The following is a 9,099-nucleotide window of genomic DNA, read 5'->3' on the forward strand; positions in this document are numbered from 1 at the left end:
AGATTATTCCAATAAATAGTGTTCTCCCTCAACAAGAGAAAGGGACAGATGACTTTAATACTTTATAAAATACTTCTGATAGCTCTTTTAATGTCTCTCTGAAAGAATGAGGTAACAAAACCAAAAACATACAAACACGGGTACAAGGCTTTTGAATGTCTCAAATTGAGAGTAAAAGGGACAGTGGAAATTAAATTGTACTGCAGTTTTTTAACTTTTTCTAAAAGGAAAACAGACCAAAAATGCCATTACACCATCTTGCCTGGTAGCTTTTACTAGGCCATACTCATGGAGTTTAACACCAACCCATTGCTTCAAAGATCATGTCTTCGAGCTGTTTGGTTATGGAGCATCAAGAAGAATCCTTATCACTACAGTAATGATATTCATGAGTGTAAGATCTGCTTATTGCATAATGCATTGGGAAAATAATAGGATTTTTAAGAATCAAGTAACTCAAGTAATCAAGTAACTCATTAGAGCAAAGCTCCTCCCCGTTGGACAGACAGCCACATATTCTGGTGCAGTGCAAGCCGCGTCCCTGAGATAGGATGGTGAAGGTCGGAGTGAATGGATTTGGCCGTATTGGGCGCCTGGTTCACCAGGGCTGCTTTTGACTCTGGCAAGGTGGATATTGTTGCCATCAATGACCCCTTCATTGACCTCAACTACATGGTCTACATGTTCCAGTATGATTGATTCCACCCATGGCAAATTCCACAGCACAGTCAAGGCTGAGAACGGGAAGCTTGTCATCAATGGAAAGTCCATCTCCATCTTCCAGGAGTGAGATCCCGCCAACATCAAATGGGGTGATGTTGGTGCTGAGTATGTTGTGGAGTCCACTGGGGTCTTCACCACCATGGAGAAGGCTGGGGCTCACTTGAAGAGTGGGGCCAAGACGGTCATCATCTCTTCTCCCTCTGCTGATGCCCCCATGTTCGTGATGGGTGTGAACCATGAGAAGTATGACAACTCCCTCAAGATTGTCAGCAATGTCTCCTGCACCACCAACTGCTTGGCTCCTCTGGCCAAGGTCATCCATGACAACTTCGGCATCGTGGAGGGACTCATGACCACTGTCCATGCCATCACTGCCACCCAGAAGACCGCGGACGGTCCCTCTGGGAAGCTGTGGCACGACGGCCGAGGGGCTGCCCAGAACATCATCCCTGCTTCCACTGGCACTGCCAAGGCTGTGGGCACGGTCATCCCTGAGCTGAACGGGAAGCTCACTGGCATGGCCTTCCGTGTCCCCACCCCCAACGTATCCATCGTGGATCTGACCTGCCACCTGGAGAAAGCTGCCAAATACGAGGACAACAAGAAGGTGGTGAAGCAGGCATGAGAGGGCCCCCTCAAGGGCATCCTGGGGTACATTGAGGACCAGGTTGTCTCCTGTGACTTTAACAGTGACACCCACTCCTCCACCTTCGATGCCAGGGCTGACATTGCTCTCAACGACCACTATGTCAAGCTCATTTCCTGATATGACAATTCGGCTACAGCAACTGGGTGGTGGACCTTATGGTCCACATGGCCTCCAAGTAGAAAGAGCCCCCTGGACCACCAGCCCCAGTGAGAGCAAGAGGAAGAGAGAGGCCCTCAGGTGCTGGGGAGTCCCTGCCCCAACTTATCCCCCAAAACACTAAAAATCTCCCAACCTCCACCGTTTCCATCCCAGACCCCCTGAAGAAGGGGAGGGGCTTGGGGAGCCCTACCTTGTCATGCACCGTCAATAAAGTATACTGTACCCAGCCAAAAAGAAAAAAGAAAATTCAATGCCTCTTAGTGGCCAGTAACCATAAATATGATCCTGAATTTCCTGTTGTTAAGTGAGATTCTTACAGTATAGAACATGTGCTCAAGCATTTAGCAGGATCTCGGTACTAGAAGGGTTTAAGGATGATAATGAGGGGTGAGGATGAGTAAGAATAAAGTCCTCTGTGACCACTCATGACTTAGTAGTTTTCTTACTCAACAAGCACTACAATCTGTCCATCTTCCCAATAAAATGCTAAAAATCCAGAAAGAAGTAATTAAAAAGAAAATGGTGTTTACTTAACATTATCATCGATTTCATCAAGCGAATGGTCATTCTAAATCATTGTATTTCTTACTTTTACTAAAAAAGCTAATTCAGTAGTGTCTAACACAGTGGTGTCAACTCATATAAACACAGGTAAGATGGATGACATCCAAATAATAGTGATTGATGGAGTTTATCTCCTTTGGTATAGTGCCATTAGCAAGTGTCATTTGTTTTTGACATTTTCTTCAGCCCTGTATAGACGAAACTTTAATTGGCTACTTGAGTGAAAACATAGATACACAATTATAAAGTGTAGTTAAAATGGAGATCATGATTCCCTAACATCAATAAGTAAACTGAAATGGTAGCTAAAAGATAAACTATAAAAACAAAGTGTACAGTTCTGAAATTAGGAATATACAATAGAGAATTATTATAACAAATAGAGGTAGAAACTGAACTGACATATTTATACTAAAAAAAAGAAAGAAAATGATACTGCCTGAAAGCTTACAAAACTCAGGAATCAGATGGGAACCAACATAAATACAGATGCAAGTTGTATTAACAAAAATGTAGGTAATGCCCCCATCAAGTTATATGTGGTCTCCAGGCCACATCTAGATACCATTTCCCTTTGGGCTGATATTTTTATAGTTGATTAACCAGAGCATATACAAAGGAGATCAAACAGGAACATGAGGGGTTCTGAAATCACATTTGACTAATCTCTAATTGTCACGTGATACTATGAACCTAGATATGGGCTATCAATCAAGGAATATAACTCTGTTAAATATTTGAAGGCTTACATGTGGAAAAAGAATATACATATTCTTTGTGTCTACAGAACAAAGAATTAGAAGTGGGAAAAGTTACAAAACATTTTTTCTAGCTTAGAGGCAAAAAAAAATACACAGGAATAAAATAATTTTGGGTGGTAGAATTTTTTTATTTTCCCCCAAATATTCTTTAACTTTATTGTAATAATGAAATATGAAAATGACTGAGTTTAGGTGTATCTATCTTAAAAAAACTAATGAGCAAAATAAATGGGATAATATTTGATTAGGATTAGTACACATATTAATACTCCTTATAGAGGAGATTAATATTAAAGAATGGATGTAATAAAAGGGAAATTCTAATGATTACTGTGACCTCCATAAGAAAATACTGGCAAGAAAATATTAGGATTCCTACAATTGGAATGTTCAAGCAGAGGCTGAAGAATAAGCTTTTGAAGGGATTTATATTTGAAGGAAGTACATCTAAGAAACCTTCAGTATTACAATTTTATGAGTATTTTTCACTGTCATTCCTTTTTATACATTCCTGTACTTGTCACTGAACTGTCTCAATGCTTGACCTCCCTAACTACACATACAAACACCTTCAATGATTTGGATAACAAATCAAACGTTATTTGGCATATATGTTATTGTTTCCTTACAGGAGACCACCACACATAAAACACAAAGGATTACTTCTTGGACATAAATATGCTATAAGAAAATATTTCAAATTGCTTGCATTGTCCAAATACTTAAGTAAAGGGAAGAGGGCACTGCACACACACACACACACACACACACACACACACACACGCACAGGACAGTAAGATAAAACAACTCCAAAAAGCTAACTATAGTTTAGTAAAAACAAAAATATCTGAAGCTTATAATGAATTTAAAAAGGAAAGGCTATTTCTTTTACTATTGCTAACATCAATGCTATTATCTTTTTTATTTTAATATATTTCAAATAATAGGAGACACAGAAAGACCTACTTACAGATAATGCTCCTTTTATTGTTTGACACTGAAGGTTAAATGGAAGCTTTTCCCCCTTGTTTTATACTTACAAAACTCCAAATCATCTGTGGTGAAGTAAAAACGAAATTGTAAATAGGTCATCTTCATTTGACTTGCAAAGAATGTCCTTTTATCTTCAAACATGCTGGGATTCCATGACACTCCCCAACTGCCTGCTTATCAACTTATAAAGAGCTTCTTGGGGCAATGCTAGACTCTGCAATCAAAGGTAGATTTTAGAAACCCTCTGCAAAATATTCTACTGCCATCAAACTTTGTAATTTTGTTTCAAACTGTCCCCAGGAAACAATGCAGAGAAGTAACACATTATTTAAAAAGTAAACATTGTATAAAATATTGCATGTTTTGAAGTTAAAAAATTATGTACAATGAATTAAGCAGATAACACACTTCAGGCTTTCAATGTTCCTTCATGCCACTGACTATAAAGGCCAATATCAAACATTGTGATTTCACATCTAATTATTTGTTACAGTCATCATATGGAGAGGTATTAAAACTATATTTCACTGATTTTTTTCTTTCATTACAATGTGATAAAATACTTAGGAGAATGTATTTCTTGAGTGTTGGCATAAATATTACGTTTTCTTCTTTTAGGGATATACACCTTTTCATTAAAAAATGGTAAATGCATCTTTTTTTAAATTTTGTATGATTAAATTATTTATTATATGGATATCAATCTGTAATCTGTACCTAAATATCTCTCTTCATCTGTATAGGAAGAGAAGGTTAGATGCAGGGAATTTTTAGTGAGCTAGAATGTTCTAGAAAAGTAGAATCTGAACTAGGGATGAAAGAATTCATAAGCGTTGGAATCACACACCATAACCTGGTAGAAAATGGTCCAATTGTATATGCCTCAAGAACAGAGCTGCTACAATTCCATCTCCCTCCTCCTATAAATAAAGCATCTCAATGATTCCCCCATATAATGAACTTGTTACAAAATGTGATGAATGAAATAATAAACAGTGTGCCATATCTCCCCTGAACAAAATATAATTGACATGGTGATAGACACTAGGAAAGAATGTGGAGGTGGCAGGGGAGAAGTAGCTAAGTTTGCTATTGTACATTAGTAAGATACACAACTGTATCAGTGAAAATTTGTCACATTACAACTGTTCCTGGCTTACAAAGAGGCAAGCACTCTCTTTCTATGTGGCCTTAGAATTATTCCTGGAGAAGATGTTAGACCTTGTGTTTGGTGATGGTAAAGGGTCTTCTGGAAAATTCTATCTGGTATTAATGACATGGTGCATTTCAGTGTTTAAGTGCTAGCTTAATATTATTAGAAGAGATTTAAGACAGAGGAGGTTCAAAGCTTTATTAAGCAAAGCCTAGTTGCCCTTTCAAGTGAGGATAATATTGCTGGCAAAATCGTCTTAGACTGAAAATACTCTGTACACTTCTGCAGTTTCTTTTGTAGTATATATCACAGATGTAAGAGTATTTTGAAAATAGAATACACTTTGTATCATTATACAAGTTCAGAACTACATTTTTTCTACAAATAATGAAATATAAAACAATTTTCCCTTCTATTTGTGCTGTTGTATGCTTATTTCATTCATATTCCTAAGTGCACAAGTACTCACACAGAAATATGCAAAGTCTAACTTAATTAATGCTTATATAGTCCATACCCAACTTTTGGAAATCACTTTGTAATATTTTAATCATGAAATCTATTACTCTTTATTCAAACATAACAAGAAAATGACTGTAGTCTGACCAAAGTGTAGGTGTTCGGCTTCTTTTCTCAGTATCTGTAAAAAAGACATTCTCCAGAATAGATCACATCCTGGGTCACAAATCACGTCTCAACCGGTACCAAAAGATTGGGATCATTCCCTGCATATTTTCAGACCACAATGCTTTGAAACTAGAACTCAATCACAAGAGGAAAGTCAGAAGGACTCAAATACATGGAGGCTAAAGAGCTTCCTACTAGAGAATGAATAGGTCAACCAGGAAATTAAAGAAGAATTAAAAAATTCATGGAAACAAATGAAAATGAAAACAACTGTTCAAAATCTTTGGGATGCAGCAAAGGCAGTACTAAGAGGAAAATATATAGCTTATACAAGCCTTTCCCAAGAAATAAGAAAGGTCTCAAATACACAACCTAACCCTACACCTAAAGGAGCTGGAGAAAGAACAGCAAATAAAGCCTAAACCCAGCAGGAGAAGAGAAATACTACAGATCAGAGCAGAAATCAATGAAATAGAAACCAAAAGAACAGTGGAAAAGATCAACAAAACTAGGAGCTCGTTCTTTGAAAGAATTAACAAGATTGATAAACCCCTGGCCAGACTTAGAAAGGACCCAAATAAATAAAATCATGAATGAAAGAGGGGAGATCACAACCAACACCAAAGAAATACAATTGTAAGAACATATTATGAGCAACTATATGCCAGCAAATTAGATAATTTGGAAGAAATGGATGCATTTCTAGAGATGTATATACTACCAAAACTGAACCAGGAAGAAATAGAAAACCTGAACAGACCCATAACCAGTAAGGAAATTGAGGCAGTCATCAAAAATCTCCCAACAAACAAAAGCCCAGGGCCAGATGGCTTCCCAGGGGAATTCTACCAAACATTTAAAGAAGAATTAATACCTATTCTTCAGATACTGTTTCAAAGAATACAAATGGAAGGAAAACTTCCAAACTCATTTTATGTGGCCAGCATTATCTTGATCCCAAAACCAAAGACCCCCTAAAAAAGAACTACAGACCAATATCCCTGATGAACATGGATGCAAAAATTCTGACCAAAATACTAGCCAATAGGATCCAACAGTACATTAAAAGGATTATTCACCATGACCAAGTGGGATTTATTCTTGGGCTGCAAGGTTGGTTCAACATCCACAAATCAATCAATGTGATACAATATATTAATAAAAGAAAGAACAAGAATCATATGATCCTCTCAATAGATGCAGAAAACACACTTGACAAAGTATACCATCCTTTCTTGATTAAAACTCTTCAGAGTGTAGGGATAATGGGTACATACCTCAATATCATAAAAGCAACCTATGAAAAACCCACAGCGAATATCATACTGTTAGGAAAAACTGAGAACTTTTCCCCCAAGGTCAGGAACATAGCAGGGATGTCCACTATCACCACTGCTATTCAACATAGTACTAGAATTCCTAGCCTCAGCAATCAGACAACAAAAAGAAATAAAAGGCATCTGAATTGGCAAAGAAGAATTGGAACTCTCACTTTTTGCAGATTATATGATACTTTATGTGGAAAACCCAAAAGACTCCACCCCAAAACTGCTAGAACTCATACAGGAATTCAGTAAAGTGGAAGGATATAAAATCAATGCACAGAAATCAGTTGCATTTCTATACACCACCACCAAGAGAGAAGAAAGAGAAATCAAGGAGTCGATCCCATTTACAATTGCACCCGAAACCATAAGATACTTAGGACTAAATCTAACCAAAGAGGCAAAAGATCTGTACTCAGAAAACTATAAAATACTCATGAAAGAAATTGAGGAAGACACAAAGAAATAGAAAAGCATTCCATGCTCATGGATTGTAAGAACAAATATTGTGAAAATGTGTATGTATGCTACCTAGAGCAAGCTACACATTTAATGCAATCCCTATCAAAATACCATCCACTTTTTTCAAAGATTTGTATGGAACCAGGAAAGACCCCGAATAGACAGAGGAATGTTGAAAAAGAAAAGGAAAGCTGGTGGCATCACAATTCTGGATTTCAAGCTCTATTACAAAGCTGTCATCATCAAGATAATATGGTACTGGCACAAAAAAACAAAATAAAACAAAACAAAACAAAAAAAACCCACATAGATCAATGGAACAAAACAGAGAGCCAGACATGGACCCTCAACTCTATGGTCAACTCATCTTTGACAAAACAGGAAAGAATGTCCAGTGGAAAAAAGACAGTCTTTTCAACAAATGGTTTTGGGAAAATTGGACAGCCACATGAAGAAGAATTAAACTGGACCATTTCCCTACACCACACACAAAAATAGACTCCAAATGGATGAAAGACCTCAATGTGAGACAGGAATCCATCAAAATCCTTGAGGAGAACACAGGCAGCAACTTCTTCAACCTCAGCTGCAGCCACTTACTCCTAGAAACATTGCCAAAGGCAAGGGAAGCAAGGGCAAAAATGAACTATTGTGATTTCATCAAGATAAAAAGCTTTTGCACAGCAAAGGAAACAGTCAACAAAACCAAAAGACAACTGACAGAATGGGAGAAGATATTTGCAAATGACATATCAGATAAAGGACTAGTATCCAAAATCTATAAAGAACTTACGAAACTCAACACCCAAAGAACAAATGATCCAATCAAGAAATGGGCAGAAGACATGAACAGACATTTCTGAAAAGAAGTCATCCAAATGGCCAACAGACACATGAAAAAGTGCTCAACATCGCTCAGCATCAGGGAAATTCAAATCAAAACCTCAATGAGATACCACCTCACACCAGTCAAAATGACTAAAATTAACATGTCAGGAAATGACAGATGTTGCTGAGGATGTGGAGAAAGGGGAACCGTCCTACACTGTTGGTGGGAATGCAAGCTGGTGCAACCACTCTGGAAAACAGTATGGAGTTTCCTCAAAAAGTTGAGAATAGAGCTACCTTATGACCCAGCAATTGCACTACTGGGTATTTACTGTAAAGATACAAATGTAGTGATCTAAAGGGGCACATGCACCCCAATATTTATAGCAGCAATGTCCACAATAGCCAAACTATGGAAAGAGCCTAGATGTCCATCAACAGATGCATGGATAAAGAAGATGTGATATATATACACAATGGAATATTATGCAGCCATCAAAAATGAAATCTTGCCATTTGCAACCACATGGATTGAACTAGAGGGTATTATGCTAAGCAAAATAAGTCAATCAGAGGAAGAGAAGTATCATATAATCTCACTGATAGGAATTCTTAACCTCAGGAAACAAACTGAGGGTTGCTGGAGTGGTGGGGGTGGGAGGGATGGGGTGGCTGGGTGATAGACATTGGGGAGGGTATGTGCTATGGTGAGCGCTGTGAATTGTGTAAGACTAATGAATCACGGACCTGTACCCCTGAAAAAAATATTACATGTTAATAAAAAAAAAGTTCCCAAACTCTATTTCATTTTTGTTTTAGTAAGTTATTTTTCTGCTTGTATATCAATTCAAGAAG

The 9,099-nt window shown here is 37.6% G+C and overlaps 1 pseudogene; it reads left to right on the plus strand.

Moving 5' to 3' along the window:
* The first annotated feature begins 551 nt into the window (after positions 1–551).
* On the plus strand, positions 552–1,551 carry LOC114205692 (glyceraldehyde-3-phosphate dehydrogenase pseudogene; annotated as a pseudogene).
* Positions 1,552–9,099: the final 7,548 nt, after the last annotated feature.

Source organism: Eumetopias jubatus, unplaced genomic scaffold, assembly GCF_037043125.1.
Source record: "Eumetopias jubatus isolate StellerSeaLion01/CBP00866 unplaced genomic scaffold, mEumJub1_p1.0 scaffold_1, whole genome shotgun sequence".
Taxonomy (NCBI): domain Eukaryota; kingdom Metazoa; phylum Chordata; class Mammalia; order Carnivora; family Otariidae; genus Eumetopias; species Eumetopias jubatus.